Raw genomic sequence first — 20924 nt, forward strand, 5'->3', positions numbered from 1 at the left:
AAAACCACTGACACAGTGACATTACAGCAAACTGACAACAAAGGATTCCTCAAGTGTTCTTTAGGAGGGATCTTTTATATGAAGCCTTCATATGAAAGAATACTTCATAGGATTCTTTAAGCAAATAATTCTTAGTTGTCAGTTTGCTTTGATGTCACTGTGTCATTGGTGTTAGATTCCTTCGATGTCTTAGATTACAAAAGAAAAGAAAAGATTACATTTTATATTATATGCCTTTAGTGGCCATTTTCCACATTTTAACTTGTCAGATCATCTTCATATATAGGTGAGTGTCTTCTAAAGTATCCAGACTGCCCGGAAAGACTCTCAACCAACAGAGCCATGGAGGTCAACTGGATAATTAGTAACAGGAAATACCGCATCGTCTACAAGCATTACACCAAGAGGAAACAGGTAAACCGAGTGGACATTTGACACACATTTGATGTTATAGTTGACTATTAAGAAAATGAATCACCTGGCACATAATGCTGCGTTTATGTCCACAACATTGTTCCTACATACTAAATATAACTCATTTGTCTCTAACACATTCTCTGATGCTAATTATGTTTCTGTTTTATTCCAACAGCCCACAAGCCACTCAGCTCAACCAAGTATGGCAGACCCAGGTCTATCCCAAAGGTACTGATGCAACACTATCAGAGATGCTCTGATTGATTTGGTATCAATACACCGAAATTCATTAGTGATGATACCAAAAAAACAATATATATATAATTATAATTATTGCAAAGATTGCTGTCATTTTTGTCAATTTTTGTCTATTTAGTTGTTCAAAATCTTGTCTTTTGCTATCGTTTCCAATGGAAACAAGATAATTACATCATTCATTCCAACATTTTTGTAGAAATAGGTTCCAATGATAATGAAAAGAAAATGAAGAGCAAGACAATCACAACAGTTTTCAAACGTTTTACAGATGTCTGACTTCTCTTTGTGAAGTTTGTGAAGTTTTGTCGTACTGACTGTACCCTTGTTACCCATCTATCAGCACAATTGGCTCCGCCTATCCCCCCTCCAGCAGGCCAGCAGCCAGAAGCGGTGGTTCTGGAGGGAGAAAGATGAAGACTCTCGGGATCAAGATACAATTCTCCACAAAACGCCCCAAGAAGGTTAAGGTAAAGAACCCATGACTTTGTTTCCAAGATTAGTTATTCATTTCTAATACATTATTTAATATCTATATCTTAACTCTCAATTAGTTTTCCAGTGTTTATCAGTTTGATACACAGTTATACAATGTACTTTTATACCAGGGTATTGTTGGGGGGATACAAGATGTCCTGGAATAAACTCAAGATATGATATTGTTCATGAAGAATATGGCTGAGCTGAGTTCTGTCAGGCCAATGCTCTTAAAGTCCTCCTGAACATGGGGCAGGTCTCATCTACAGTTACTTAAAGAGTTTATCCGCCTTGTCCCCGCTCATTTTCTCACTCACACTCTCTCACACACCCAGCTGCCATCACAAATTGAATCTGATTTTGTGGGAAACACTTGTTGATTGCTCTGTTTAGCAAATGACAAGATCCCATCAACTTATATGATTCAGACGTCTCAAAAACAAATGATGTGGAGTTGCTTTGCTGCAGATTCATTATTGTTTTTACAACACAATAAATACAAGCTTCAGCATTTGTTTCCCTTGTGTTGGTCACCTGCACCCACCAATCTGTACACATACACATTGAATGTCACAAATTTGTTTAGTGTGTGTTCAGATTGCTTGGTGTGTGTTTAGATCGGACCACACATTTCTGATTTTGGACAAATTGATGTACACAATGGCCAATATTGTTTTTCATTTGTAGCTCCTGTAATACCTATTTGTGACCATACTGATCTATTCTCTCTATAGTTGGTATTTAGAAATAATTTCCACATGATAATCAGCTTTTCAAGCATTTACATTTTTACTGAGATGGTTTTGTTTTACACACATTTGATGTGCTGATCATCAATACCTTGTTTGGCAGGGTGGGGGGGTGGAATAAAATATATGCGTAAAGTTTATAGTTCTTTGTTTTGTCTGTTACTCTTCATCTCTGTATCTTACTCGTTTCATTCCCTTGTTAATTGCCTCCTCTCCCTTTTGTCTGTGTGTTTCATCATCAGAGGTCAGGCTTCGTCCTTTGGATGAACGACACAGTCAAGAGCATGGCTCCTTCCTGGATGAAGAAATACTTTAAGAAGAAAGGTGCATCCAACCTGTCCCTTTCTGGAACATATGTGAGTATCTGAGTGTCTATTCATCCTTACGGTGTGTCTGACATTGTATAATAAAAATATATATTCATTCCCATGAAATATTATGGGATGGTTATACTTATTAGTAGAAGCAATCAGCCCACCCCAGTTTTATAATGAAACGAAGATTATGGATCTCAGGGAGAATATCATATCAGAGGCCCACTGGACTGTAAGGTTTATACTCACCTCAGCAGGCAGGCAGAAAAGTTAACGCCAGCCCCCTCTGTGTAATGATATCGTGGGAGGTGCACATGGTAGCGAGCTGCTTGGCTAACTCTTCCTTCTGCCTTCTCAGCTGTTAAGACTATTCACCCCCACAGCTCAGGAGTTTATTTATTGGCCAAACACGATCCGCGACAGAATCTATTGGAAATATTGAAAAGATTTTTGGAATTTAAATGTACTTTGTTATTTCATGAATAACATAATAATGGGTTTATGTTTGAGGATGCCATTAATTAATAACCCAGTGAACGAAATTTGGTCAAACCCTAACTAATGTACGCCTTTCTCTCGCAGTCGACATTAGACACAGCACTGAACTCCAGCCAACCCGGAGATTCACCCCTCTACCCTGGGAAGACCAGGTATGGTGGGAGAGCGGCAAGCAGGAGCCCTCACAGGCGTGCTGAATCACCATGCCAGGTACGCTAGTGAGAACCATACACATTAAAACCTGAGTCGAGTTACTTTATAGAAAACATTAGGTAATTATAGTCATTCTTTGTGTACATTCAATGTCATACGTTTGTCATCCCTGAGTAGGTTAGCAATGAATCTCTGACATGACAGCGACTGGATGTTATTAATTAAACTGGAGACTAATTTGGCTCATCTGATCTGTAGAGCCCAGTGAGGAGACCTATCACGGCCAAGCCTGCTAGAGCTCAGCCCTGTGGGGTGAAGCGTCACACAGCCAGAAGCATCCTGCAGTCATTGGCGAGCATGTCCAGCCCTGTGGCTGTGAGTTTACACACGCATGGATGAAAATCAAACTTGATTTAAGCTGCATCAGTGGTTGGCTATTTTGTTAATGTCAACTTAGCGTCATAACATTTTAGTATTTTCCTTGATAATTATGTTTTCTTAAAATAGTTTATTTAGTTTTTTTTCTCATCTGTAGGATGCCAAGAAAATCCCAATGAGAGTCCCATATCCCCCGTCACCAGTAAGTACTTTGAATATACTTCCATGTATTGTGAACATTAACACCCCATTAAAGCGGTTTAATTTTTGAGTTGAGGAATAAACCACTCTGGCTGTTTGTTATGTTGAAGCTACATCCCAATACAAATTTTATGGTGTTGACTATTAAGAAAAGGAATCACCTTTGGTCGTTATGATTTTAATCTCCCCCTCTTGAATTCAGATGGTTTCGAACCTCCCACCGGTGCAGAAGTTGATGGTTCCTGATGCAGCCTCAGTGTCAGGAAACATTTTAACTCCTGGAGGAGAAGGACGAGATGTGGACATGACCCCAAAAGAAACGGTCAGGCACATTATGCTGCGTTTCTGTCCACAACATTGTTCCTACATACTAAATATGACTTATTTGTGTCTAACACATTCTCTGATGCTAATTATGTTTCTGTTTTATTCCAACAGCCCACAAGCCACTCAGCTCAACCGAGTATGGCAGACCCAGGTCTATCCCAAAGGTACTGATGCAACACTATCAGAGATGCTCTGATTGATTTGGTATCAATACACCGAAATTCATTAGTGATGATACCAAAAAAACAATATATATATAATTATAATTATTGCAAAGATTGCTGTCATTTTTGTCAATTTTTGTCTATTTAGTTGTTCAAAATCTTGTCTTTTGCTATCGTTTCCAATGGAAACAAGATAATTACATCATTCATTCCAACATTTTTGTAGAAATAGGTTCCAATGATAATGAAAAGAAAATGAAGAGCAAGACAATCACAACAGTTTTCAAACGTTTTACAGATGTCTGACTTCTCTTTGTGAAGTTTGTGAAGTTTTGTCGTACTGACTGTACCCTTGTTACCCATCTATCAGCACAATTGGCTCCGCCTATCCCCCCTCCAGCAGGCCAGCAGCCAGAAGCGGTGGTTCTGGAGGGAGAAAGATGAAGACTCTCGGGATCAAGATACAATTCTCCACAAAACGCCCCAAGAAGGTTAAGGTAAAGAACCCATGACTTTGTTTCCAAGATTAGTTATTCATTTCTAATACATTATTTAATATCTATATCTTAACTCTCAATTAGTTTTCCAGTGTTTATCAGTTTGATACACAGTTATACAATGTACTTTTATACCAGGGTATTGTTGGGGGGATACAAGATGTCCTGGAATAAACTCAAGATATGATATTGTTCATGAAGAATATGGCTGAGCTGAGTTCTGTCAGGCCAATGCTCTTAAAGTCCTCCTGAACATGGGGCAGGTCTCATCTACAGTTACTTAAAGAGTTTATCCGCCTTGTCCCCGCTCATTTTCTCACTCACACTCTCTCACACACCCAGCTGCCATCACAAATTGAATCTGATTTTGTGGGAAACACTTGTTGATTGCTCTGTTTAGCAAATGACAAGATCCCATCAACTTATATGATTCAGACGTCTCAAAAACAAATGATGTGGAGTTGCTTTGCTGCAGATTCATTATTGTTTTTACAACACAATAAATACAAGCTTCAGCATTTGTTTCCCTTGTGTTGGTCACCTGCACCCACCAATCTGTACACATACACATTGAATGTCACAAATTTGTTTAGTGTGTGTTCAGATTGCTTGGTGTGTGTTTAGATCGGACCACACATTTCTGATTTTGGACAAATTGATGTACACAATGGCCAATATTGTTTTTCATTTGTAGCTCCTGTAATACCTATTTGTGACCATACTGATCTATTCTCTCTATAGTTGGTATTTAGAAATAATTTCCACATGATAATCAGCTTTTCAAGCATTTACATTTTTACTGAGATGGTTTTGTTTTACACACATTTGATGGGCTGATCATCAATACCTTGTTTGGCAGGGTGGGGGGGGTGGAATAAAATATATGCGTAAAGTTTATAGTTCTTTGTTTTGTCTGTTACTCTTCATCTCTGTATCTTACTCGTTTCATTCCCTTGTTAATTGCCTCCTCTCCCTTTTGTCTGTGTGTTTCATCATCAGAGGTCAGGCTTCGTCCTTTGGATGAACGACACAGTCAAGAGCATGGCTCCTTCCTGGATGAAGAAATACTTTAAGAAGAAAGGTGCATCCAACCTGTCCCTTTCTGGAACATATGTGAGTATCTGAGTGTCTATTCATCCTTACGGTGTGTCTGACATTGTATAATAAAAATATATATTCATTCCCATGAAATATTATGGGATGGTTATACTTTAGTAGAAGCAATCAGCCCACCCCAGTTTTATAATGAAACGAAGATTATGGATCTCAGGGAGAATATCATATCAGAGGCCCACTGGACTGTAAGGTTTATACTCACCTCAGCAGGCAGGCAGAAAAGTTAACGCCAGCCCCCTCTATGTAATGATATCGTGGGAGGTGCACATGGTAGCGAGCTGCTTGGCTAACTCTTCCTTCTGCCTTCTCAGCTGTTAAGACTATTCACCCCCACAGCTCAGGAGTTTATTTATTGGCCAAACACGATCCGCGACAGAATCTATTGGAAATATTGAAAAGATTTTTGGAGTTTAAATGTACTTTGTTATTTCATGAATAACATAATAATGGGTTTATGTTTGAGGATGCCATTAATTAATAACCCAGTGAACGAAATTTGGTCAAACCCTAACTAATGTACGCCTTTCTCTCGCAGTCGACATTAGACACAGCACTGAACTCCAGCCAACCCGGAGATTCACCCCTCTACCCTGGGAAGACCAGGTATGGTGGGAGAGCGGCAAGCAGGAGCCCTCACAGGCGTGCTGAAACACCATGCCAGGTACGCTAGTGAGAACCATACACATTAAAACCTGAGTCGAGTTACTTTATAGAAAACATTAGGTAATTATAGTCATTCTTTGTGTACATTCAATGTCATACGTTTGTCATCCCTGAGTAGGTTAGCAATGAATCTCTGACATGACAGCGACTGGATGTTATTAATTAAACTGGAGACTAATTTGGCTCATCTGATCTGTAGAGCCCAGTGAGGAGACCTATCACGGCCAAGCCTGCTAGAGCTCAGCCCTGTGGGGTGAAGCGTCACACAGGCAGAAGCATCCTGCAGTCATTGGCGAGCATGTCCAGCCCTGTGGCTGTGAGTTTACACACGCATGGATGAAAATCAAACTTGATTTAAGCTGCATCAGTGGTTTGCTATTTTGTTAATGTCAACTTAGCGTCATAACATTTTAGTATTTTCCTTGATAATTATGTTTTCTTAAAATAGTTTATTTAGTTTTTTTTCTCATCTGTAGGATGCCAAGAAAATCCCAATGAGAGTCCCATATCCCCCGTCACCAGTAAGTACTTTGAATATACTTCCATGTATTGTGAACATTAACACCCCATTAAAGCGGTTTAATTTTTGAGTTGAGGAATAAACCACTCTGGCTGTTTGTTATGTTGAAGCTACATCCCAATACAAATTTTATGGTGTTGACTATTAAGAAAAGGAATCACCTTTGGTCGTTATGATTTTAATCTCCCCCTCTTGAATTCAGATGGTTTCGAACCTCCCACCGGTGCAGAAGTTGATGGTTCCTGATGCAGCCTCAGTGTCAGGAAACATTTTAACTCCTGGAGGAGAAGGACGAGATGTGGACATGACCCCAAAAGAAACGGTCAGGCACATTATGCTGCGTTTCTGTCCACAACATTGTTCCTACATACTAAATATGACTTATTTGTGTCTAACACATTCTCTGATGCTAATTATGTTCGTGTTTTATTCCCACAGCCCACAAGCAAATCACCTCACCTCCCAATGGCAGACCCAAGTCCATCTCATAGGTACTGATGCAATACTATCAGAGATGCTCTGATTGATTGATCGAAATTCATTAGTGATGATACCATAAAAACAATATACATAATAATAATTATTGCAAAGATTGCTGGCATTTCGGTCAACTTCTTTCAATGTAGATTAAATGTAAAAAAGTCGTCTGTTTAATTATTTTGTTGTTCAAAATCTTGTCTTTTGCTATCGTTTCCAATGGAAACAAGATAATTACCCCAACATTTTTGTATGAAATAAGTTAATCACAACACTTTTATAAACGTTTTGCAGATGTCTGACTTCTTTTTGGGAAGTTTATGAAGTTCTGTCGTACTTACTGTACCCTTGTTACCCATCTATCAGCCCAATTAGCTCCAGTGACTCTCCTCTGTCCAGCACAAATGCAGCGAGCAGCGGTGGCAAGCCAGCCGACAAGAGCGAAGAACCTTTTAAAGAGGTCCTAATGAACAACTGTGACTATGGTAAGAGTTCTGCAGGTAGCTCATCTGTGAATGTAAGCTTTTCGTTTGGTACGCAGTTTAATTATATATAGACAAGAACAATAAATATGATAGGCCAAACCTGTTAAAGCTTAAATACTATAAAGACAAAATGAAGACTTGAATATTTTTAAGTTCTCAGTCTTGGGTTTTGAATGTGGAAATACAAATGAGCTGTGTCATTGACTAGAAGGTTTTTTAGTAGATAATTATCAGTTTATTTGTATTATATAAAAATGATATTAATGCATGATGACATGTGGCTGAGAAGTACTCAGAAGTTGAAATGTGACATAAATCAAATCCACATAATTACAAAATGAAGACTTGAATATTTCAGATAACCCTTTCCCCTCTTCCGCCCAACAGATTCTGCTGCTGCTCCAGATCCATCACTTGTCAGCGATTTCTGCTATGGTCCTGCTGGTGCTCCCCCCAAAGACACTAGCCCCACCACCACCTCGACCCAGAAACCCAGTCTGTTTGACAACAGCTACAGCTCCATGCAGGCTGCAGCTCCCGGCTCTCTCGAGTTCGGTCAGACATATACTGCACCAGGTCATTACTCAAAAAACCTTTTTTTCCTTTTAGGTTTTCTGTCTGTACTACAATGTGCTACTGATCTTCACTATATAAACGTATATTTCTCACATGTACCTGTAATGAGAGTTGTCATTTAATGTGAATGTGCTTTTTATTTTTTAGTTGGAGGCTTACAGTTCAAGGGAGCGAGTGAAGACTGGGATCTGAAGCTGAAACCAGTGCGGCGTCCGCCACACTATACCAGCTCCACCACCACCTCGACCCTGAAACACAGTCTGTTTGGCTACAGCTACAGCTCCTTGCAGGCTGCAGCTCCCGGCTCTCTCGAGTTCGGTCAGACATATACTGCACCAGGTCATTACTTAAATAACCTTTTTTTCCTTTTAGGTTTTCTGTCTGTACTACAATGTGCTACTGATCTTCACTATATAGACGTATATTTCTCACATGTACCTGTAATGAGAGTTGTCATTTAATGTGAATGTGCTTTTTATTTTTCAGCTGGATATTCACTAGAAGGTTTTTTAGTAGATAATTATCAGTTTATTTGTATTATATAAAAATGATATTAATGCATGATGACATGTGGCTGAGAAGTACTCAGAAGTTGAAATGTGACATGCATCAAATCCACATAATTACAAAATGAAGACTTGAATATTTCAGATAACCCTTTCCCCTCTTCCTCCCAACAGATTCGGCTGCTGCTCCAGATCCACCACTTGTCAGCGATTTCTGCCATGGTCCTGCTGGTGCTCCCCCCAAAGACACTAGCCCCACCACCACCTCGATCCAGAAACCCAGTCTGTTTGACAACAGCTACAGCTCCATGCAGGCTGCAGCTCCCGGCTCTCTCGAGTTCGGTCAGACATATACTGCACCAGGTCATTACTCAAATAACTTTTTTTTCCTTTTAGGTTTTCTGTCTGTACTACAATGTGCTACTGATCTTCACTATATAGACGTATATTTCTCACATGTACCTGTAATGAGAGTTGTCATTTAATGTGAATGTGCTTTTTATTTTTTAGTTGGAGGCTTACAGTTCAAGGGAGCGAGTGAAGACTGGGATCTGAAGCTGAAACCAGTGCGGCGTCCGCCACACTATACCAGCTCCACCACCACCTCGACCCTGAAACACAGTCTGTTTGGCTACAGCTACAGCTCCTTGCAGGCTGCAGCTCCCGGCTCTCTCGAGTTCGGTCAGCCATATACTGCACCAGGTCATTACTTAAATAACCTTTTTTTCCTTTTAGGTTTTCTGTCTGTACTACAATGTGCTACTGATCTTCACTATATAGACGTATATTTCTCACATAAACCTGTAATGAGAGTTGTCATTTAATGTGAATGTTCTTTTTATTTTTCAGCTGGATATTCACTAGAAGGTTTTTTAGTAGATAATTATCAGTTTATTTGTATTATATAAAAATGATATTAATGCATGATGACATGTGGCTGAGAAGTACTCAGAAGTTGAAATGTGACATAAATCAAATCCCCATAATTACAAAATGAAGACTTGAATATTTCAGATAACCCTTTCCCCTCTTCCTCCCAACAGATTCTGCTGCTGCTCCAGATCCACCACTTGTCAGCGATTTCTGCCATGGTCCTGCTGGTGCTCCCACCAAAGACACTAGCCCCACTACCACCTCGACCCAGAAACCCAGTCTGTTTGACAACAGCTACAGCTCCATGCAGGCTGCAGCTCCCGGCTCTCTCGAGTTCGGTCAGCCATATACTGCACCAGGTCATTACTCAAATAACCTTTTTTTCCTTTTAGGTTTTCTGTCTGTACTACAATGTGCTACTGATCTTCACTATATAGACGTATATTTCTCACATGTACCTGTAATGAGAGTTGTCATTTAATGTGAATGTGCTTTTTATTTTTTAGCTGGATATTCACTAGAAGGTTTTTTAGTAGATAATTATCAGTTTATTTGTATTATATAAAAATGATATTAATGCATGATGACATGTGGCTGAGAAGTACTCAGAAGTTGAAATGTGACATAAATCAAATCCCCATAATTACAAAATGAAGACTTGAATATTTCAGATAACCCTTTCCCCTCTTCCTCCCAACAGATTCTGCTGCTGCTCCAGATCCACCACTTGTCAGCGATTTCTGCTATGGTCCTGCTGGTGCTCCCCCCAAAGACACTAGCCCCACCACCACCTCGACCCAGAAACCCAGTCTGTTTGACAACAGCTACAGCTCCTTGCAGGCTGCAGCTCCCGGCTCTCTCGAGTTCGGTCAGACATATACTGCACCAGGTCATTACTCAAATAACCTTTTTTTCCTTTTAGGTTTTCTGTCTGTACTACAATGTGCTACTGATCTTCACTATATAGACGTATATTTCTCACATGTACCTGTAATGAGAGTTGTCATTTAATGTGAATGTGCTTTTTATTTTTTAGTTGGAGGCTTACAGTTCAAGGGAGCGAGTGAAGACTGGGATCCGAAGCTGAAACCAGTGCGGCGTCCGCCACACTATACCAGCTCCACCACCACCTCGACCCTGAAACACAGTCTGTTTGGCTACAGCTACAGCTCCTTGCAGGCTGCAGCTCCCGGCTCTCTCGAATTCGGTCAGCCATATACTGCACCAGGTCATTACTTAAATAACCTTTTTTTCCTTTTAGGTTTTCTGTCTGTACTACAATGTGCTACTGATCTTCACTATATAGACGTATATTTCTCACATGTACCTATAATGAGAGTTGTCATTTAATGTGAATGTGCTTTTTATTTTTCAGCTGGATATTCACTAGAAGGTTTTTTAGTAGATAATTATCAGTTTATTTGTATTATATAAAAATTATATTAATGCATGATGACATGTGGCTGAGAAGTACTCAGAAGTTGAAATGTGACATAAATCAAATCCACATAATTACAAAATGAAGTCTTGAATATTTCAGATAACCCTTTCCCCTCTTTCTCCCAAAAGATTCTGCTGCTGCTCCAGATCCACCACTTGTCAGCGATTTCTGCTATGGTCCTGCTGGTGCTCCCCCCAAAGACACTAGCCCCAGCACCACCTCGACCCAGAAACCCAGTCTGTTTGACAACAGCTACAGCTCCATGCAGGCTGCAGCTCCCGGCTCTCTCGAGTTCGGTCAGACATATACTGCACCAGGTCATTATTCAAATAACCTTTTTTTCCTTTTAGGTTTTCTGTCTGTACTACAATGTGCTACTGATCTTCACTATATAGACGTATATTTCTCACATGTACCTGTAATGAGAGTTGTCATTTAATGTGAATGTGCTTTTTATTTTTTAGTTGGAGGCTTACAGTTCAAGGGAGCGAGTGAAGACTGGGATCCGAAGCTGAAACCAGTGCGGTCGCCACACTATACCAGCTCCACCACCACCTCGACCCTGAAACACAGTCTGTTTGGCTACAGCTACAGCTCCTTGCAGGCTGCAGCTCCCGGCTCTCTCGAATTCGGTCAGCCATATACTGCACCAGGTCATTACTTAAATAACCTTTTTTTCCTTTTAGGTTTTCTGTCTGTACTATAATGTGCTACTGATCTTCACTATATAAACGTATATTTCTCACATGTACCTGTAATGAGAGTTGTCATTTAATGTGAATGTGCTTTTTATTTTTCAGCTGGATATTCACTAGAAGGTTTTTTAGTAGATAATTATCAGTTTATTTGTATTATATAAAAATGATATTAATGCATGATGACATGTGGCTGAGAAGTACTCAGAAGTTGAAATGTGACATGCATCAAATCCACATAATTACAAAATGAAGACTTGAATATTTCAGATAACCCTTTCCCCTCTTCCTCCCAACAGATTCTGCTGCTGCTCCAGATCCACCACTTGTCAGCGATTTCTGCTATGGTCCTGCTGGTGCTCCCCCCAAAGACACTAGCCCCACCACCACCTCGACCCAGAAACCCAGTCTGTTTGACAACAGCTACAGCTCCATGCAGGCTGCAGCTCCCGGCTCTCTCGAGTTCGGTCAGACATATACTGCACCAGGTCATTACTCAAATAACCTTTTTTTCCTTTTAGGTTTTCTGTCTGTACTACAATGTGCTACTGATCTTCACTATATAGACGTATATTTCTCACATGTACCTGTAATGAGAGTTGTCATTTAATGTGAATGTGCTTTTTATTTTTTTCAGCTGGATATTCACTAGAAGGTTTTTTAGTAGATAATTATCAGTTCATTTGTATTATATAAAAATGATATTAATGCATGATGACATGTGGCTGAGAAGTACTCAGAAGTTGAAATGTGACATAAATCAAATCCCCATAATTACAAAATGAAGACTTGAATATTACAGATAACCCTTTCCCCTCTTCCTCCCAACAGATTCTGCTGCTGCTCCAGATCCACCACTTGTCAGCGATTTCTGCTATGGTCCTGCTGGTGCTCCCACCAAAGACACTAGCCCCACCACCACCTCGACCCAGAAACCCAGTCTGTTTGACAACAGCTACAGCTCCATGCAGGCTGCAGCTCCCGGCTCTCTCGAATTCGGTCAGCCATATACTGCACCAGGTCATTACTCAAATAACCTTTTTTTCCTTTTAGGTTTTCTGTCTGTACTACAATGTGCTACTGATCTTCACTATATAGACGTATATTTCTCACATGTACCTGTAATGAGAGTTGTCATTTAATGTGAATGTGCTTTTTATTTTTTAGCTGGATATTCATTAGAAGGTTTTTTAGTAGATAATTATCAGTTTATTTGTATTATATAAAAATGATATTAATGCATGATGACATGTGGCTGAGAAGTACTCAGAAGTTGAAATGTGACATGCATCAAATCCACATAATTACAAAATGAAGACTTGAATATTACAGATAACCCTTTCCCCTCTTCCTCCCAACAGATTCTGCTGCTGCTCCAGATCCACCACTTGTCAGCGATTTCTGCCATGGTCCTGCTGGTGCTCCCCCCAAAGACACTAGCCCCACCACCACCTCGACCCAGAAACCCAGTCTGTTTGACAACAGCTACAGCTCCATGCAGGCTGAAGCTCCCGGCTCTCTCGAGTTCGGTCAGACATATACTGCACCAGGTCATTACTCAAATAACCTTTTTTTCCTTTTAGGTTTTCTGTCTGTACTACAATGTGCTACTGATCTTCACTATATAGACGTATATTTCTCACATGTACCTGTAATGAGAGTTGTCATTTAATGTGAATGTGCTTTTTATTTTTTTCAGCTGGATATTCACTAGAAGGTTTTTTAGTAGATAATTATCAGTTTATTTGTATTATATAAAAATGATATTAATGCATGATGACATGTGGCTGAGAAGTACTCAGAAGTTGAAATGTGACATAAATCAAATCCCCATAATTACAAAATGAAGACTTGAATATTACAGATAACCCTTTCCCCTCTTCCTCCCAACAGATTCCGCTGCTGCTCCAGATCCACCACTAGTCAGCGATTTCTGCTATGGTCCTGCTGGTGCTCCCACCAAAGACACTAGCCCCACCACCACCTCGACCCAGAAACCCAGTCTGTTTGACAACAGCTACAGCTCCATGCAGGCTGCAGCTCCCGGCTCTCTCGAATTCGGTCAGCCATATACTGCACCAGGTCATTACTCAAATAACCTTTTTTTCCTTTTAGGTTTTCTGTCTGTACTACAATGTGCTACTGATCTTCACTATATAGACGTATATTTCTCACATGTACCTGTAATGAGAGTTGTCATTTAATGTGAATGTGCTTTTTATTTTTTAGCTGGATATTCATTAGAAGGTTTTTTAGTAGATAATTATCAGTTTATTTGTATTATATAAAAATGATATTAATGCATGATGACATGTGGCTGAGAAGTACTCAGAAGTTGAAATGTGACATGCATCAAATCCACATAATTACAAAATGAAGACTTGAATATTACAGATAACCCTTTCCCCTCTTCCTCCCAACAGATTCTGCTGCTGCTCCAGATCCACCACTTGTCAGCGATTTCTGCCATGGTCCTGCTGGTGCTCCCCCCAAAGACACTAGCCCCAGCACCACCTCGACCCAGAAACCCAGTCTGTTTGACAACAGCTACAGCTCCATGCAGGCTGAAGCTCCCGGCTCTCTCGAGTTCGGTCAGACATATACTGCACCAGGTCATTACTCAAATAACCTTTTTTTCCTTTTAGGTTTTCTGTCTGTACTACAATGTGCTACTGATCTTCACTATATAGACGTATATTTCTCACATGTACCTGTAATGAGAGTTGTCATTTAATGTGAATGTGCTTTTTATTTTTTAGCTGGATATTCACTAGAAGGTTTTTTAGTAGATAATTATCAGTTTATTTGTATTATATAAAAATGATATTAATGCATGATGACATGTGGCTGAGAAGTACTCAGAAGTTGAAATGTGACATGCATCAAATCCACATAATTACAAAATGAAGACTTGAATATTACAGATAACCCTTTCCCCTCTTCCTCCCAACAGATTCGGCTGCTGCTCCAGATCCACCACTTGTCAGCGATTTCTGCTATGGTCCTGCTGGTGCTCCCCCCAAAGACACTAGCCCCACCACCACCTCGACCCAGAAACCCAGTCTGTTTGACAACAGCTACAGCTCCATGCAGGCTGCAGCTCCCGGCTCTCTCGAGTTCGGTCAGACATATACTGCACCAGGTCATTACTCAAATAACCTTTTTTTCCTTTTAGGTTTTCGGTCTGTACTACAATGTGCTAGCCTGGATGCCAGACGAACTTAGCCCCGCCCACAACAGATTTGGTCTGGTAGTTCGGTCTGGGGTCGCTCCATTGGGAAAAAATTATGGCCGGACCGGGCCAATCAGATTGTCAGGGCGGGCTTTATACGATGATTGACAGATGATCAACGGTGACGTAATCAACCACGTCACCAAAGTGCCCTCGGGTTGAATTCGTTTTCAACAAACATGCCTGCCGCTGGCGAGCTGAGATGTGTAGATGCTGCCATTGAGTCTGTTTTAGAAGACATCGACAGCGCATTCATTTTGAAAGAGGAACACAGAACGTGGAGGCGACGCCAGAGCACCGCGCTAATCCCTATCGCCCCGGCGCTTGGCTGTTCACAACGGACACTGAAGCGACGCTGAACCGCCGGGCAGCGCTAATAATATCACCCGTTGATCCAGTAGATCGCTGCACGGCTTTGTGCCGGTCACACCGGAGGCTGAAGCACCGCGCTGCGCCAAGGCTGCCTCGCGGTGCTTCAGCCTCCGGTGTGACCGGCACAAAGTTTTAACATGGGAGTGGATGGGAGCCAGCTGTTATTTAAGGCTTGGCGCTGCGCTGAGGCGTCCGGTGTGAACCCAGTAAATAACTCACAATGCGTTGCTTAGCATACGTCACATACTACGTTGCTCTGATTGGTTGTAGGTCTATCCAATTGAGCGAAGAGGAATTTTACTTCCTGGTCAGTTGAAACACGCCCCATAATTTTTTCACAATGGAGCGACTCCAGACCGAACTGCCCGACCAAAATGTTGTGGGCGGGGCTAAGTTCGTCTGGCATCCAGGCTAACAATGTGCTACTGATCCTCACAAAATAGACGTATATTTCTCACATGTACCTGTAATGAGAGTTGTCATTTAATGTGAATGTGCTTTTTATTTTTCAGCTGGATATTCATTAGAAGGTTTTTTAGTAGATAATTATCAGTTCATTTGTATTATAGAAAAATGATATTAATGCATGATGACATGTGGCTGAGAAGTACTCAGAAGTTGAAATGTGACATAAATCAAATCCACATGAATACAAAATGAAGACTTGAATATTTCAGATAACCCTTTCCCCTCTTCCTCCCAACAGATTCTGCTGCTGCTCCAGATCCACCACTTGTCAGCGATTTCTGCCATGGTCCTGCTGGTGCTCCCCCCAAAGACACTAGCCCCACCACCACCTCGACCCAGAAACCCAGTCTGTTTGACAACAGCTACAGCTCCATGCAGGCTGCAGCTCCCGGCTCTCTCGAGTTCGGTCAGACATATACTGCACCAGGTCATTACTCAAATAACCTTTTTTTCCTTTTAGGTTTTCTGTCTGTACTACAATGTGCTACTGATCTTCACTATATAGACGTATATTTCTCACATGTACCTGTAATGAGAGTTGTCATTTAATGTGAATGTGCTTTTTATTTTTTTCAGCTGGATATTCACTAGAAGGTTTTTTAGTAGATAATTATCAGTTTATTTGTATTATATAAAAATGATATTAATGCATGATGACATGTGGCTGAGAAGTACTCAGAAGTTGAAATGTGACATAAATCAAATCCCCATAATTACAAAATGAAGACTTGAATATTACAGATAACCCTTTCCCCTCTTCCTCCCAACAGATTCTGTTGCTGCTCCAGATCCACCACTTGTCAGCGATTTCTGCTATGGTCCTGCTGGTGCTCCCCCCAAAGACACTAGCCCCAGCACCACCTCGACCCAGAAACCCAGTCTGTTTGACTACAGCTACAGCTCCTTGCAGGCTCCAGCTCCCGGCTCTCTCGAGTTCGGTCAGCCATATACTGCACCAGGTCATTACTCAAATAACCTTTTTTTCCTTTTAGGTTTTCTGTCTGTACTACAATGTGCTACTGATCTTCACTATATAGACGTATATTTCTCACATGTACCTGTAATGAGAGTTGTCATTTAATGTGAATGTGCTTTTTATTTTTTAGCTGGATATTCACTAGAAGGTTTTTTAGTAGATAATTATCAGTTTATTTGTATTATATAAAAATGATATTAATGCATGATGACATGTGGCTGAGATGTACTCAGAAGTTGAAATGTGACATGCATCAAATCCACATAATTACAAAATGAAGACTTGAATATTTCAGATAACCCTTTCCCCTCTTCCTCCCAACAGATTCTGCTGCTGCTCCAGATCCACCACTTGTCAGCGATTTCTGCTATGGTCCTGCTGGTGCTCCCCCCAAAGACACTAGCCCCACCACCACCTCGACCCAGAAACCCAGTCTGTTTGACAACAGCTACAGCTCCATGCAGGCTGCAGCTCCCGGCTCTCTCGAATTCGGTCAGACATATACTGCACCAGGTCATTACTCAAATAACCTTTTTTTCCTTTTAGGTTTTCTGTCTGTACTACAATGTGCTACTGATCCTCACAAAATAGACGTATATTTCTCACATGTACCTGTAATGAGAGTTGTCATTTAATGTGAATGTGCTTTTTATTTTTTAGTTGGAGGCTCACAGTTCGAGGGAGCGAGTGAAGACTGGGATCCGAACCCGGAACCAGTGTGGCGTCCGCCACACTATACCAGCAGTAGTTCTGGTGATCCGACCAACACCACTAGCTCCACCACCACCTCGACCCTGAAACACACTCTGTTTGGCTACAGCTACAGCTCCTTGCAGGCTCCAGCTCCCGGCTCTCCCGAGTTCGGTCAGACATATACTGCACCAGGTCATTACTCAAATAACCTTTTTTTCCTTTTAGGTTTTCTGTCTGTTCTACAATGTGCTACTGATCCTCACAAAATAGACGTATATTTCTCACATGTACCTGTAATGAGAGTTGTCATTTAATGTGAATGTGCTTTTTATTTTTTAGCTGGAGGCTCACAGTTCAAGGGAGCGAGTGAAGACTGGGATCCGAACCCGGAACCAGTGTGGCGTCCGCGGGGACTCTTCAGGGACAAATAAACAACTCCTGCAGACCCCATGACCTAGAGATAACTGAGAATCTTCACAGATGTGTTCTACAAGTCCTAAAGTGTTTCAAGCTGCTTCTGCTGTTGATGGTCAAGTGTCATCAACTGTTACCTCAGACAAGGAGGGTACATTTGACTGAAAAACTTAAATTTGATATAAATGAGTCCGTTACAAACACCTAGAATACATGTTTGACAATGATCCACACATGTGAAATCAACAAAAAGATAAATAAACAACATGATTTTCTTGGAGTTGAACCAGACATCTCTGTTCTCTGGTGGCGTGTGTGCAGAAAACAGATTCAGAAAAGTGTAAAGTCCGCGCCGGTGGAAAAACAGGACCTGACTCAGATGTTTGCTTCCATGTGCATAGAACTTTATTTAATTTAAAAAGAATTGCGTAACAAATACAGTTGACTAGGTCAGTTCCATGGTACAGTACATTACCCAGATGTAAATCCCTCTTTTAAATGACAGCACTCAATTCTTTCATTATCAGCAGCACAAACGTTCCCATGTATGTGTATCTACAGTGCTCTGAAAAAGTATTTGCCCCCTTCCTGTTTTCTTATTTTTTTGCATATTTGTCACACTTAAATGTTTCAGATCATCAAACAAATTTAAACAAAGATAACCCAAGTAAATAATAGAATGCAGTTTTTAAATGATGATTTCATTTGTTAAGGGGAAAAAGCTATCCAAACCTACCTGGCCCTATGTGAAAAAGTAATTGCCCCCTCTTGATAAATCCTGAATGAACTGTGATTAACCACATTTTTTGGAAAAGCGGAGTTCAATTTCACTCGCCACACCACGGTCCGATTGCTGCGAGACCTGTTGAATCAAGAAATAACTTAAAAAGAACCATTCTGACAAATTGAAGTAGGCTAAAAGATCTCAAAAAGCAACACATCATGCCCGATCTAAAGAAATTCAAAAACAGATTAGAAACAAAGTAATTGACACATATCAGTCTGGAAAGGGTTACAAAGCCAATTCTAAGGCTTTGGGACTTCAGTGAACCACAGTGAGAGCCATTATCCACATATGGAGAAGACTTGGAACAGTGGTGAACCTTCCCAGGAGTTGCCGGCCTACAACAATTACTCCAAGAGCGCATCGACGAGACTCCTCCAAGAGGTCATAAAAGACCCCTGAACAACATCTAAGGAACTGCAGGCCTCATTTTCCTCAGTTAAGGTCAGTGTTCATGATTCAACCATAAGATAGAGACTGGGGAAAAATGGCATCCATGGGAGAGTTCGGAGGCGAAAGCCACTGCTCACCGAAAATAATACAAAGGCTTGTAAAACATTTGCCAAGAAACATCTTGATGATCCCCAAGACTTTTTGGGGAAATATTCTGTGGACTGACAAAACAAAAGTCCAACTTTTTGGAAGGTGTGCGTCCCGTTACATCTGGCGTAAAATTAACACAGCATTTCATAAAAACAACATCATACCAACACTCAAACATGGTGGCGGTAGTGTGATGTTCTGGGGCTGCTTTGCAAATTCATGACCTGGACGACTAATTGAGGGAACCATGAATTCTGCTCTCTACCAGAAAACCCTGAAGGAGAATGTCTGGCCATCAGTTTGTGACCTCAAGCTCAAGCGCACTTGGGTTATGCAGCAGGACAGTGATCCGAAAAAAACCAGCATGTCCACCTCTGAATGGCTCAAAAAAACGAAAATGAAGGTTTTGGAGTGGCCTAGTCAAAGTCCAGACTTAAATCCGATTGAGATGTTGTGGTATGACCTCAAACAAGCCGTTCATGCTCGAAAACCATCTAATGTGGCTGAATTAAAACAATTCTGCAAAGAAGAGTGGGCCAATATTCCTCCACAGTGATGTGAAAGACTCATTGACAGTTATCGCAAATGTTTTATTGCAGTTGTTAGGCCGCCAAGGGTGGTACAACCAGTTATTAGGTTTAGGGGGCAATTACTTTTTTACACAGGGCCAAGTAGGTTTGGATAGCGTTTTTCCCTTAATTAATTAAATCATCATTTAAAAACTGCATTTTGCATTTACTTGGGTTATCTTTGTCTAATATTAGAATTTGTTTGATGATCTGAATCATTTAAGTGTGACAAATATGCAAAAAACAAAAAAATCAGGAAGGGCGCAAATACTTTTTCACAGCACTGTATGTCACAAAACTACGCAGGCGGGAGTCCCTCTGTTGATACAACCATGGCAGGCCGCAGCAGCAGAGGTTGTTGGTGGATAAACAGTGAGGTGTTAGACCTTATAAGTATTTAAGGGTGTACACTGAGATCCAAATAAGGACAAAGGCGTTGTGGCAAAAGACTAGCGAGCTCAGCCCAGACACTTTATTTACGTCAATAAAGATAGGTTTGAGATTCTGTAGGTGGCAAGACATGTGCACATCAGATTATGTGATGACTGAAACGCTGATATGCTTTGAAGGAAACAGTGTGACAGCAGACGGAAAATTAAGAGGAGACGGGAAGTGATTGGGATGAATCACCGGGGGAATAAAGACAATGTTTGCTTTATTATGTCATTGTTAGGATTTCAATATTTTAGCTATAGTCTGTGTCTAACTCAACTCTAAATGAATAAAGATAGAAGTAGTTTGAGCCAGATAAGGCCTTCACGCAAATGCTTAATAATAACCCTTTCCTTCCAAGTGTTTAATCTTGAAAATTAGAATGTGTCTGCGTCACAATGCTGTTTCGTTGTTTTGGTTAAATTGTTTTCAATGTCTGTACAAACAGAACATTGTTTTGATATAGCAAGAACACAATAATCTTCTCTCCCATTGTCAACACCGTTGGCCCACATGCCATCAGCTGTGTCAAGGCTGGTCAAGAGAGGAACATTTTGAGACTTGTCACTTCCTTATTCCAAAGCCAAGAAGGAGGGGCTATGCCTGCGCACTTTCGAGGAGGAAGAACCAAGATCTACTGTTATAAAATAGACAGGCTC

The 20924-nt window shown here is 40.8% G+C and overlaps 1 long non-coding RNA gene across 1 annotated transcript; it reads left to right on the top strand.

Moving 5' to 3' along the window:
* The first annotated feature begins 6928 nt into the window (after window positions 1-6928).
* On the top strand, window positions 6929-7691 carry LOC128458022 (uncharacterized). Its single transcript, XR_008341982.1, has 3 exons — window positions 6929-7051; window positions 7168-7220; window positions 7573-7691. It is a non-coding gene; the product is annotated as an uncharacterized LOC128458022 (long non-coding RNA).
* Window positions 7692-20924: the final 13233 nt, after the last annotated feature.

This window comes from Pleuronectes platessa, chromosome 16 (assembly GCF_947347685.1).
Source record: "Pleuronectes platessa chromosome 16, fPlePla1.1, whole genome shotgun sequence".
Taxonomy (NCBI): domain Eukaryota; kingdom Metazoa; phylum Chordata; class Actinopteri; order Pleuronectiformes; family Pleuronectidae; genus Pleuronectes; species Pleuronectes platessa.